This window comes from Pelodiscus sinensis, chromosome 3 (genome assembly GCF_049634645.1).
Source record: "Pelodiscus sinensis isolate JC-2024 chromosome 3, ASM4963464v1, whole genome shotgun sequence".
NCBI classification, from domain to species: domain Eukaryota; kingdom Metazoa; phylum Chordata; order Testudines; family Trionychidae; genus Pelodiscus; species Pelodiscus sinensis.
In genome coordinates this window covers 57059640-57072813 of record NC_134713.1, presented here as the reverse complement: position 1 = coordinate 57072813, position 13174 = coordinate 57059640, and the positions used below count along the sequence as shown (strand labels likewise).

At 42.9% G+C, this 13174-nt stretch overlaps 1 long non-coding RNA gene across 2 annotated transcripts in view; it reads left to right on the top strand.

Moving 5' to 3' along the window:
- The window catches only part of LOC106732617 (uncharacterized), a 146323-nt gene that overhangs the window by 118962 nt on the left and 14187 nt on the right, over nt 1–13174 (top strand). The gene's annotated exons all lie outside the window — the stretch shown is intronic.

Genomic DNA, 13174 nt, shown 5'->3' with positions numbered 1-13174 from the left:
TGGGCGGGGAGCCCAAACGGCGCGCCGCTCAAACCAAGCAGCGCAGGTCCAGCGTCGGGGCGGTACGCCCCGGCCGTGACGTCAGTGAGGGTCAGGACGCCCAGGGGGCGGAACTGATGCCCCCGGCATCCTCGCCCGGGCCGCTTGAAAAGCGGCCGGGCGGAACAGGCAAAGGCGGCACTCGGAGGAGCTGCCGCCACCCCAGCTGCCAGAGGGAGACCCCCCCCCCCCGCGTTGGAGGAGAAGAAGGATCGAACCCAAACCCCGACGACGGCAGCGGGACGAGACGGACGCTTCGGGCGGGGTAAGCGACCTCGGGGGCCCCCCCGATGGGGCGGAGGGTAGCGGGGCATGGAAGGAGCCCGGGGCGGGGTCCTTCTGGAGCCCGTGGACAGGTGCGTTACGGGGATAGACCCCACCTGTCGTGGGAGGAACGTCCCCATTGTTCCCCCACTTAAGGCCCCGGGCTGGGACCCGGTGGAGAGGGTGGGCCCGGGTCCCCCACAACCCCCTCCCTACCTCGAAACCCCCAACCCACGTACCCCCCGCAGGGGGTGGACAACACAAGGTACAGTAGAGGGCGAAAAGGGGGCCTTAAGGCCCCAAGGGGCCAAGGCCCTTACCCTCCTTTCGCTCCGGCGTGGACCTTGCCCATGGACAGGCTGCCGGGGGCGACCCCGTCCCCTCGCCCTTAGCACCCAGGCAGACTAGCACCCCGGGGCTGTCAGAGAGGAGTCGGGACAACGAATCCGCGGATCCCCGGCCCGGACTCGCGGCCGGGTGATCGCACTCGAACTACGGGCCCCTTTCCGGGGGACCGTAGACGGCAGGTCCGCCGAACCCCCCTGCCCGCGTGGGAGGGGGTGTTCGCACCCACGCGAGCCGTCACAGGTCCCTCGCTCCTGGCTGGCCCCACTGCAGGGAACAGAGGAAAGGATGGGTCAGTCAGGCAGCCCTGGCCACCCTCCTCCTACCCCATGCTCTCTGCCCTGAGCCCAAGTGACACCATAGTACTATGGCTTGGGCCCACTCGGTCCCTCCCTGTGTTCCATGTTTGCATACAGGACTGCTCCCAAAGTAGGGTGCTCCCCCATGGATTGTAATTACCAGTCTGTGTCCTGGCCCCTTGGCATGTGTTGTGTTAATCTGTGGAACTACCTGCCGGGAGGCTGTGAGGCTTTGGACTAATCAACAGCGTTTGATGGGGAGCAAGATGAATCCCCACAGTGCCTGGGAGCACATATGGCAGACATAGTCTGGGCTCTCAGATCCCCATCACGTGGATGTCCCCTGGATGGAACCAGGGGTGACTGGGGAATGTATCAACCTTGCAGCGAAACTCAGGTGGCCCTAGGGCCAGGCCGAGCACTTCCCCCCCCTCCCTGTCCCGCTATCCCTCGCACACATAGCCCAGGGACATGTGTGGCCTCAGTGCGGGACTTCCCTCAGGGGGCCAGCCGAGGCACCGGGAGCAGGCGAGGGGTTTAGTGGGGGCCGCACTCACAGGGCTATGTCACTGCTGTTTTGCCAGGAGCAGCTGTCTGTGTTGCACAGCCAGGCATGACGGTGTGCTGTCTGTGTGCTGCATTCTTCGGGAGGTGTGGGGTCTGGCTTGGGCCCCTGGGGCCTTGGCTGGTTCCAGACGGCATCCACCCTTCCCCCACCAGTCCAGACGTGTGTGAGCAGCACGGACCCAGGCGTGCCCTGGAGCTGCCTGCCACATCCACATGCCGCTCAGTCACCAGGCTGCACGTGGTTGCACGTGCTGCATACTGGTACACAGCGTGCAGCTCACGCTGCCTAAGTGACGCTCCCGCCCCCTCACCCCCAGGCACCTGGCTCCCCCCCGCCATTGTGAGTGCAAAGCGCAACACTCACCAAAGGATCCTTCCCTGGCCTCCGATGACGCATGGGAGACGTCCGGGCAGCCTGACACCGTTTCAAGGGGCAGGGTGATGATGCTCCCCTGGTTGTCATCCTCCTCCGACCCGGCAGGTAGCTCCACCTCATCCTCTGCCTCACTGTGCCTGATGACGGGGGCGTGCCTCGTTCCACGAGGAGTAACAGTAGTTCGAATTAGAGAGCCTAATTCGAACTACCTACTCCGTGCCGCGTGTAGCCGCGGGCAGGGAGTCCGCACTAACGGGGATTTAAAAATGGCGGCACCCGGCAAGATGCAAATGAAGCCCGGGATATTTAAATCCCGGGCTTCATTTGCAACTTCAAATGCCTACGTTAGCCACCCTAGTTCAAACTAGGGTGGCAGTGTAGACATACCCTTGGAATGTCAGATCTGAAACTTTAAGATGATAATATAAATATTAACTCTATTGCAGATCGGATCATTTTAGCTAAAATATTCAGCAAACATGCTTCTCTCACAATTGCCACCTTAGATATCAAAAGTCCCAGCTGTCCTACCTTCCCTGGCAGCTTCTACAAGGAAGTTGGGTGTTGTCAATACAAAAATACCATGGCATCCTGGAATCTGAAAATGTGGACACAGCATGATATGAATTCAACTTAAAATGAAAAAAAATAGTAAAACTGGGATTGTGATCATACTTTTTATAGTGAGAGAGTGACCAGTGAGGCACCATTACATGAGGTGCTGTGCAACACAGAGGAAGACATGTTTTCTTTGTGTCTAATTTGTGCCAACACACAGCAAAGGAGTAGGTCAAACATAAGAGAGAAGGGGTGGTTTAGTAGGAGAGCTATTAAGGAAGCGCCAATAGGATTGTGTGCCTAAATAAGCAAGCTAAGTGTGTGACATGTTGGTTCTGAAGCATTTATTTAATCTGAATATACATATGAGGATTGTGATGGGGTGATGTTAAAAGGCAGAATGGAGGAGTTAGAAACAGGAGGAGGAAGGAGCAAGACAAGGATGATGAAATAGAGAAGGGACATGAGCAGAGGAAGGTGGGAAGGATTAAGATTGGTAGAAGGAAGAAGGCTAGAAGCAATGAAAGAGGACAAAGAACAGTCACAGTTAGAAAAGAAAATCTAGAGTTCAAGTTGCACAATGTATTTCACCAATATTACTGGTCCATTGGTACTGAAGGTGACTCTCCCTGCCCTGCTCTGAAGGTGCTTCTGGATGTTATCCAGTTTCATATTTCATCTAAAGACCCCCATTTGCTAATTTAAAGTGAAGACTATGCAGAATTTCCAGATTTCCACACCAGTGCACTATAGAAAATAGAAAGTAGGTACAGCATGCTGCAGAATAAACAGGGACTGCTGGGTTATTGTTCTGCTCACAGCTGATCTTCTGTTTTGGGTGTAGTATGAGTGGCAGTTTCTCAGCCTTTGTCAGCTCCAGGCTTGTAGCTGCTAATTGCTCAGTTGTTAGGGGGCTATCAGTATCGCCAGCTTGATGGATTATGTACACCAAAAAGTTTCTTCATCCACCTCATGCTGATGCATCTTAATCAGACTCAGTTACTACAAAATCATACTTTTCGAAATAGTGGTTGATGTTTGATTTTTTGTCATTTGAAATTCTGAAGTCTGTTGATTTATAAGGACATGGAACGAGACGAGACCTATGAGACTCACTGGGTTTTTTTTTTGTAAGTGAACTGGCTGAAAATTAAAACAAAGTGTATGGTTCAGCCCAAAACATTTTGTTTCAAATTTTTTATGAAATAAAAAAAAAAATCTACAGAAGTTCATGAAATGTTTTCATAGGCCTATATCTGCATTTTTCAGTGAAAAAAAGTTTAGTCCAAAAACATTGCCCCATCTCTACTTGGACTGTTATTTAACCATCTTCAGCCACATGTTCTTTTTTGCACAAATGACATAGTTTTACTTTTCATGGTAAGCCCTTTTACTATTAAAACTACAATTAGCCACTTTTATAGCCAGATTTTTTGTCTTCCTACTAATATTCCCTTTGTTTCACATTCATGGCTTGTTCAGTTCACTTTCATTTCTGGGGCTGATCTACAGTGCACCATAGGGTGGACTAGAAGGGAATGTATTCCAAATGCACAGAAGTATTACATCTGTGTGGATGCACAATTCAGAGGTACCTAGTGCATGTTAACATGGTTGTGTTTGAAAGAGGACTACTATGTGAGTGCACACTAGATACCTTTTAGTTTATGGGGCAGTATGGAACAGTCCTCTGATGTGTTCTGCAATTCAAACCTCCGTAAATCACACTGAGGTTCAGAGTAGAAAAAGCAATATAGTCCCATATCCAGTCTTCTGCTGGGTTACAAAAGTTCCATCTGAGGGATGTCTGTCCTTTGATATCATCTTCATAATTTCATGGATTTTCAGAAAGCTAAGCCCCTTCATTTTATCATCTCTCTTATAAAATGTCAATATTCTGTCTGTGTCCTCCAACAACGTACATGCTCATTCACTGAGCAGCACTGTGTGGTTTTGTAGATATAAAGATTTATCTGGCTTGTGATAAAACTTCAGGCATGTTAATCTATGCCTGATTATTTTGATTCTATGTGTTTAATAGCAATAAAGCAACACTTTATGATTTTGGTGGCATATTTTTGTGGCTACTAGTACCATATTTCAGTTTTATTTCATGCATGCAGCTGATGATGGTATTCATGTCACTTGTGATTGTGGCCTAATTGTCCTATTAATGTGAAGGGAAGAACAATGAATAACTGTCTTGGCCAAATGCTTTACAACTAGGGAAATTCCTGTGTAACTACTTGTAGTGTTCTCTTGCCATATTTATCAGAAACTGGTAGGTGATAGATTCTTTTTGGAAAGCCGTTATGGAACACACTGATTGCCTAGCCCCTAGCCTGGTGTCACCTTTGAGTGCTTATAGTATATAGTACTCCTTATACTTTTATTGATTAAAATATAAACCCCACTCACTCCACATTTATACCCCATAGACATGGCACCAGAGTCTGAAGATTAGAATGAAGTCCCGATGACCAGCCAAGGTTCACTCCAATGATAAGACAAGGGGAGCTGACACTACACACCTCTTCTCTATCAGGGCTTTGGATTGATGTCTGACACCAAATTTCAGAAATATCAAGCAACTTTTTATAGACTAGTCCATCACATCATCAGCTCTTTGTTTACTAAGCTTTTCACATATAACTGCATGAAAATATTTCTGGGGAAGCCACCATAATCTAAGACATGCTATTTCCCACAGCTCTTGCATAACAGCACAGCTGGTGTTAATCTTGTCTCTGCTAATTCTTCATACTCCCCATGGACTATCACCATTGTTTTGCACAGTGAGCCCTTGATTGCTCATAACTTAAATCTTCGCTTCAGTTGTCAACACTGTGCACACATATCAAACTCATGTAATTCATACTAGGCCTCAATGGCCATTAGCATATTATGACACATGCTGGGATACCTATAGATATGTACCAACAGAGCAATAGGACTCCTTACCATATAACTCATAATATGGGGGAGGTTCTTTTCAGCCTATTTCCCAGGCTCTGTCTAAGTCCTAGTATCCTCCCCCTGCATGAGAAGGACAGAAGTTGCAAGGTGAAAGGGGAACCTCAGCCAATGAGGGCCACAAGGTCTGACCAACATTTCAGGTCTTTCACCTTTGGGAATCATTCTGTTCTCTTAACCTCAATGGAAACTTGCTGCAGCTTGTGACAAATAACTCCACCCCACTTAGGTACTAAGTGCATTTCTTACTTAATCTACAATGGCTTGAAGGTGCTATAAGAAGGGCAAAAAGTTCAGAAATGGACCAGGGGAGAAAATAATTCCTTCAAAACTCCCAAAACAGGAAATCATCTAGACTTGTACCATCTGTCATCTCAGATTCCAATTCCTAGTTGTGGAAGTTAGGGTAGAGCTTCTGAAACAAAGCTAAAAAAAGACCCTACATACCCACTGGTGGATAATATCCTCAGCACTGGGAAATGCTGGCCAATCAGAGCCCCTCTAGCCAATGAGTGCCAAAGAATTCCAGGGAGAGGAGTCACCTATTGGTCCTAGTCAAATGTCTCCTTCTCTTGCTGATGGAGTTCTCCCCACTTTCACCATCAGCACCAACGAGTTCCCTTGCCAACTGATGCGAGTAGGTGACATTTATCAAAGGTTTCATGATCTCCTTTCCACCTTCCATTTTCAAAGTCCCTCCTTCAGCCCTTCACTACACTGACAGAGTACAGGAGCTCATCTCACAGTGTATCCTGTTAGCATGAATTTCTTTAAAGGACTTGCATAAACCGAAAGGTTAATGATTGATGACCAATTACACCAGCACTTGATTTTCTTGTGCACTAAAATTAATCTTCCTATTATTTGCATATGTGAACTCTGAGGTTGTGATACCACAACTATTGACCTGTGCTGAAAAGCAGCAAGGTGAAACTTAAAATTACCTGAAAAATGGACTGTCTTCAGGCAAGTTTCTAGTATAATTCCTCTTTGACTTTTTTTCTTAAGGAAATAAGGCAATAGTCATTCTGTAATAAAGTATAAACTATAATTCTATACATGTAAAATATTCAGAGGATTGAACTAACAAAGGAAGGCCCATTTTCTGTGTGAACTTTCTTTCGTTTCATACTGGATTCGGCCTCAGTGCTTCTTAATGTTACTCAGAAGCTTAGTAATTAAGGCTATGTCTACACTGCCAGCTTTTTTCAGCAGAGAGTATGCAAATAAAGTGCTGATTAGCATTTTGTCATGCTTCATTTGCATAATCCATTCGAGCCATTTTTGCGCAGGGGAGACGCATAAGGATCTTGCGCAAAAAGGGGTTTTTGTGCAAAAAGGAAACATGCACACTGCTTGTTTTTTCACAAAAACCCCTTGCGCTAAAATGGCTCAAATAGATTATGTAAATGAAGCATAAGAAAATACTAATCAGCACTTCATTTGTATACTCTCTGCCAGCAAAAGCTGGCAGTGTAGACAAAGCCTAAGGGCATGTCTATATTAGGAAATTATTTCGAAATAACTTATTTCAAAATAATAACTCCCAAAATAACTATTTCAAAATAGCATGTCCACACTACAAGGAAGCCTCAAAATTAGTCCAAGGCAGGCCTGCTTAATATGGACATGCTACCTCAACTTGGAGCTCCAGGAAGCACTGGGGAGTAATTACTCTGAATGACTCTGGGGAGTAGTTATTTCAAAATAGCAGCAATGGAGTGTCCACACGACTGCTATTTCAAAATAACTATTTTGAAATAAGCTTTATTCCTTGTGGAAAGCAGGAGTTATTATTTTTAATAACCAGCCCATTATTTCGATTATATAATGGGCTTGGTAGTGCGGAAGTTCCGTTTATTATTTCCAAATAAGGGGAGTTATTTCAAAATAAAACCCTAGTATAGACCAGGGCTAAACAATTTGCAAGATTTGGTTAAAAGACTTTGATAAATCAGGTGTGCAATGTAAACACTAGCAGGAAAATCACTGTCAGGGTATGTCTACACTACCACCCTAGTTCGAACTAGGGTGGTAATGTAGTCAACTGGAGTTGCAAATGAAGCCCGGGATTTGAATTTCCCGGGCTTCATTTGCATGTTGCCGGGCGCCGCCATTTTTAAATGACCGCTAGTTCGGACTCCGTGCCCCGTGGCTACACGCGGCACGAACTAGGTAGTTCGGACTAGGCTTCCTATTCCGAACTACCGGTACACCTCGTTCCACGAGGAGTAACGGTAGTTCGGAATAGGAAGCCTAGTCCGAACTACCTAGTTCGTGCCGCGTGTAGCCACGGGGCACGGAGTCCGAACTAGCGGACATTTAAAAATGGCGGCGCCCGGCAACATGCAAATGAAGCCCAGGAAATTCAAATCCCGGGCTTCATTTGCAACTCCAGTTGACTACATTACCACCCTAGTTCGAACTAGGGTGGTAGTGTAGACATACCCTCACAGACTTAATTCTAAATCCCCAGTTCCTTGTATAACCACCAATTTAATTGATGCCCAATGTTACACAAGTGGTGCAACATTTCTCAGATTGCCTTGAGAAAGTCTTAGGTTGGTGCTAAGAATAAATTTCAAAGACTGCCCTGTTTGTGCTGCCTAATGAGGACTTTGAGATCTGCCCATACTGAAAATGCTTTGATATCTTTCCTTCTAGAGGCATACTCCACATTTGTGTGATATTTTAAGAGAATGGATGACACAGACTGGTTCTCTGTGTCCATTTGTCTCTTTATTTCCCCTGTAATTAGGGAAGTACCTTAGATTCAGATTGCTGCTCCCATCTAGACTTTCCTGATTAGTAGACATTCCCAGTTGAAAATTGAAATTTCCACTTGGCAGAAAATTTGAAATGTTGTTTCTAAGTGGAATGAAAAAACAAAATTTCCTGCAGACTACAAATTCTTAAAAATTTAAATTTAGAATGATCAAAATGTTTTTTTTAAATTTTGACAAGGTGAAACATTTTGTTTAAGCACGTTGATTCATTGCAGCTTTTATGTTACAGTAAAATATAGTATGTGTTTTATATAATAATATTAAATACAATCTGTATTATAAAATCTAAACACTCAAAATGATAAAATCAAAGCAAAACCTTTATCTTACTGAAATGAAACAACATAACTGAAAAAAAATTTCAACTTTCTCCCGTCAAAAAATTAACCGAATTCAAATGTTCCCATGATACATTTTGATTTGTATAAAATTGCTTCTTTAACAGAAAACTGTTCAATCAAAAAAATCAACCAGCTTTACTGATTAATTAGTTTAACGTCTGTTTCATTTTCACCAAATACAAGGGAAAATTGACATTTTTATTGCATTATGGGGCTTTTCATTCTTGCTAGCTTTCTGTTATGTTTGTGGAATATAAACTTAATGTTTCCATATTAAATGTCAGTTTTTAGATAATAAGAGGTCCTATTATCTCTTCACTGAGGTTTACATGGTTCTTCCTAAATCTTTACTCAAACCGGACCAATTATGAATAAAAACAAAGCTTCCAATTTCACATGGAGTTTCCAATCTCTTAGATTCACATTTTAATCCCAGATGAATTTGAACAGTATCATAGAGGTCTCCTTAAATAGTCTCATTGTTGTCAAGACCAATCAATTTAACTTCTGTGTCAAGAAAGATAATGGAGCAGGTAATTAAGGAATTCCTCTGCAAACATCTGGAAGAAAATAAGGTGATAGGTAATGGATTTGTAAAGAACAAATGTCAGACCAATCTGGTAGCTTTCTTTGATAGGATAATAAATCTTGTGGATAAGTAAGAAGCAGCGGACATGGTATACCTAGACTTTGGTAAGGCATTTGATACAGTCTCGCATGACATTCTTATAAATAAATAAGACAAATAAAACTTAGAAGGGATACTATCAGGTGGGTGCATAACTGGTTGGATAACCTTTCTCTGGTATGTCTACACTAGCCACCTAGTTCGATAGCAGTTTTCAAGTATCTAAAAGGTGCCACAGGAAGGAGACGGGAAAAGTATTCTCCTTGGCTTTTGATGATAGTATAGGAAGTCATGGACTTAAGCTGCAGCAAGGGAGATTTAAGTTGGACACTAGGAAAAACTTCCTAACTGTCAGGGTTGTTAAACACTGGAATAAATTGCCCAAGGTTGTTAAACACTGGAATAAATTGCCCAGGGAGGTTGTGGATTCTCCATCATATTTAAGAGTAGTTTAGACAGATATCTGTCAGGGATGACATAGACTGTGCTTGGTCCTGCCACGAGGGCAGGGGACTGGACTTGATGATCTCCCAAGGTCCCTTTCCGTTTTAGTATTCTATAATTCTATGTTTCTAAGACAAGATATACCAGACTAACAAAACTGCAGTTAAGATAGCAGGAAAAAAACCAAAAAATTCCGAGATTTCACAGTTAAATTATTTATGCAACATCTGGATGTTTTAATAAATTAAGACTTTGATTTTTCTTCACTTTCAATTCCTGCTGATGAAGAACATTTCTTAATGTCAATTACATTCCACCTCTTTAATCTTTCTTGGATCCAAACCATTATTAAGAGGGAAAGAAACCCCTTCCTCCTGCTGTTTTGGTCAATGAGCTGTTACCTTTCTAATCTATGAAACTTTTCACGTTATGCAATTCAGATTTCAACCGAGAAAGGGTCTCTGTTTTGTTAGTCCTCTATATCTTTCTCAGCATTCTTTAGAGTGGAAAAATGTCTTAATATCCCTTTCTAGTTAAAAATATATATAGGAAAATTTCTTCTCCACTTCTAGCTGCAGGATAAAAGGTCTTCCTCTGGGTATTCTGAGTCTCTTAATTATGCTCCAGAATTTTTCTTTTTTTGCCGCTCAAATTAATTTTTCTTTCAAACAATTAGAGACAGCATGGTATCCAAGGCCTAGTGTACACTAGCACATTTTGGTGACCAAAAAAAAATGAAAACATTTACACTACAATATGACTTTTGTTAGGAAAAACACCCAGTTTTGGCAACAAAAATCTTCTGCACCTGCGAGAGAATTTTGTCTTTTCCCCTCTTTTTATTATTGACAATATGGACTCCACTGTTTGTTTTGTGTGGAGAACTGGCTTCTTCCAGTATCCCACAATGTCTGCTCTGATGGGCGTGCTCAGTGTTTTGTGTTTTCTGTTGCCTTGCAAGCATGTGCCCCTCCCCTTTCAAAGCTCCGGGAAGTATCTGACAGCTGAATAAACTGCTCCTTTTGAGGAACAAAAAACAAATCATTGGAATGCTTCTGTTCTGCTCTGCACTAGAAACTCAGAGGCAGGCAAACTGCTGCTGCAGGGGGAGGACTGGAGAGATTGCTGTGCTGCTTTGACATTCCTTTGCATGGAGAATTCACAGGGCTATGAGGGAATCCCAAGAAGCGCAGAGATCAGGTCTGTCTTTCCACACCTCTTGTCTTTCCACTGTATTGTGGGATGCTTAACCACATTCCTTTGCTCTTATCTGTCACCAGGGTGCTAGCAGCATGGACATGAAATGTCAACAATGAAAGGCAGAAAAACTGGTTTGGCTGGTTTCCACTTTTAGCAACTTTTGCATGTCGATAGCACTTTGGTAACCAAACCTTCCCAGTGTAGACATAGCCCAAGAAAATGTTCAAACACTGGAGGAACCCAATTCTACACCATGATTATGTCTAGACTGCACTGTTTTTCTGGGATACCGACTTACCCTTGCAGTGTAGACCAAGCCTATCTGTCTGGAGCCCTGCTAATTTTATGGAGGTCAGTGATGATGCAGCAATTCATCTAAGCACCTCATGTTGCAAGGGGCCTTATCTCAACAGAATATATTTTCAGTATTCACCTTTAAATCAAGAAATTGAGATGAAACTCTTCTTTTGTATAGTATCATGGAAGTTTCAGTGACCATAGATGCTCCTGAACTTAGTTTCTTATAACTTACAGAAGACACATCCAGAAGCGCAGAAGGGCACTTTTTGAGTAGTGCACAAGTAGGAAGACAGCCAAGTTCTCTAATGTGGACTACCACTTACTGACCAGGTCTTAATCCACTTCATGTATTGGTTGTGAGTAGAGTACAGCCTAAGAAAACATAGCTAAAATAAACAGTTTAAAGTATATTTATATAAAATAATATAATTACTGCAGTGCACATATGATATAATATTTTTTCTTATTTAAAATCTTAGTTGTGTTGTACTTCAGAGTACAGTAGTTTTTCAGAGCCACTGTTTAAGATGGTGTTATTTGCCTTTGAGTAGATAATGAATTGTCTGTGTCAGCAGATGTGTTTTTTCTTTATTTTTGGACAACTCTCTTTGTAGTTCTGTTTATAGGGAGAGAAATAATTTGCACCTATAAAGCTATGTCTGCATTACGGAGTTTTTCCGGGATACCTGAAGTATCCTGGAAAAACTGTCATGTTCGGGGAATGCATCTGCTCTCCAAAAAATGTTTCGGAAAAGCGGATGCACTCTTTTGGAAGCCCTGTATTCCTCATTTTATGAGGAAGAAGAGTTCTTCCAAAAGAAGAGGTTTTTCCAAAATTTGGCCCCATATAGACGGGCCAAATTTCAGAAAAGCCTCTTCCGAAAACAATCAGAAAAAGGTACACAAATTGTGGAGCACAATTTGCATACCTTTTTCTGAAAAAAAAAGCGTCAGTCTAGACGTAGCCTAAGTGTGTCATTTCAAACTATTGCTTTTTTTTTTTTTTTTTTTTGGTCTTTTACAAATTGTGAGAAGAAACTTGAAAGGACTTAGAAAGAGTCACTGAAAACTTTTTCTTTCCAATTCCTGGCCTTTTTCAAGCTTAAAAAAGAACTAAATATGTTCAGAGGATAAGTCCATTGATGGCTATTAGCCAGAATGGGCAGGGATGCAAAACCATGCTCTGAAATGCCCCTAACCTCTGTTTGCCAGAAATTGGAAATGGATGACAAGGTGGGTCACTTGATAATTACTTCTTGTATTCATTCCCTCTAAAGCATCTAGCATTGGCCATTGTCAGAAAACAGGATACTGAGCTAGATGGACCATTGGTCTGACCCAGTATGGTCATTCTTACATCCAATGTGAAATTCTTTTAATTTGGAAGCACTGGATTTCATTTGCCATCATTTTGCCCATTCAGATACTTTGGTTAGGTCCTGGTGTAGTTCCTTCTAATGTTCCTGATACTTTGAGCTAGAGCTGTTATTTTCAGCTCAAATCACTATACTTGTGCTAGCTCTGATTGAGCTAGCGCACTAAAAATAGAGTATAGTTGCAGAAGCAGGAGCAGAGGGAAGAGCTAGCTGTCACAAGTATGCATGAATCCAAGGTATTAGGTTACATTCTATTTTTAGCACTCTAGCTTGATCAGATCTAATGCAAGTATGTTCCCTAAAGCTGCAATTTACACCTCCAGTGGTAGATATACCCATAGCGTTCTCGGGTCTTGGCTGAGCTAAATAATTGTGGGTGATTTGTAAATTTTGCCATTTCACTTCTTTTCCAATAATTAATTAAGCAATACTGTTCCCTGTACGGATCTTTGTGTCACTTTGATCTTCACCTTTTTCCATGATGCAAATTGGCCATTTATTCCTGCTCTTCGTTTTCTGTCTCAGCCACTTTCTAATCCATCACAGTAAATTGCCTCTCAACCCATGACTACTTAGTTTCTTTAGCAGTCTCTTTTGGGAGACTTTGTCAAAGGTGATTTGAAAGTCTAAATAAATTATATCAACCGGTTCCCATTTCCCTGGGATATGTTGTATTTG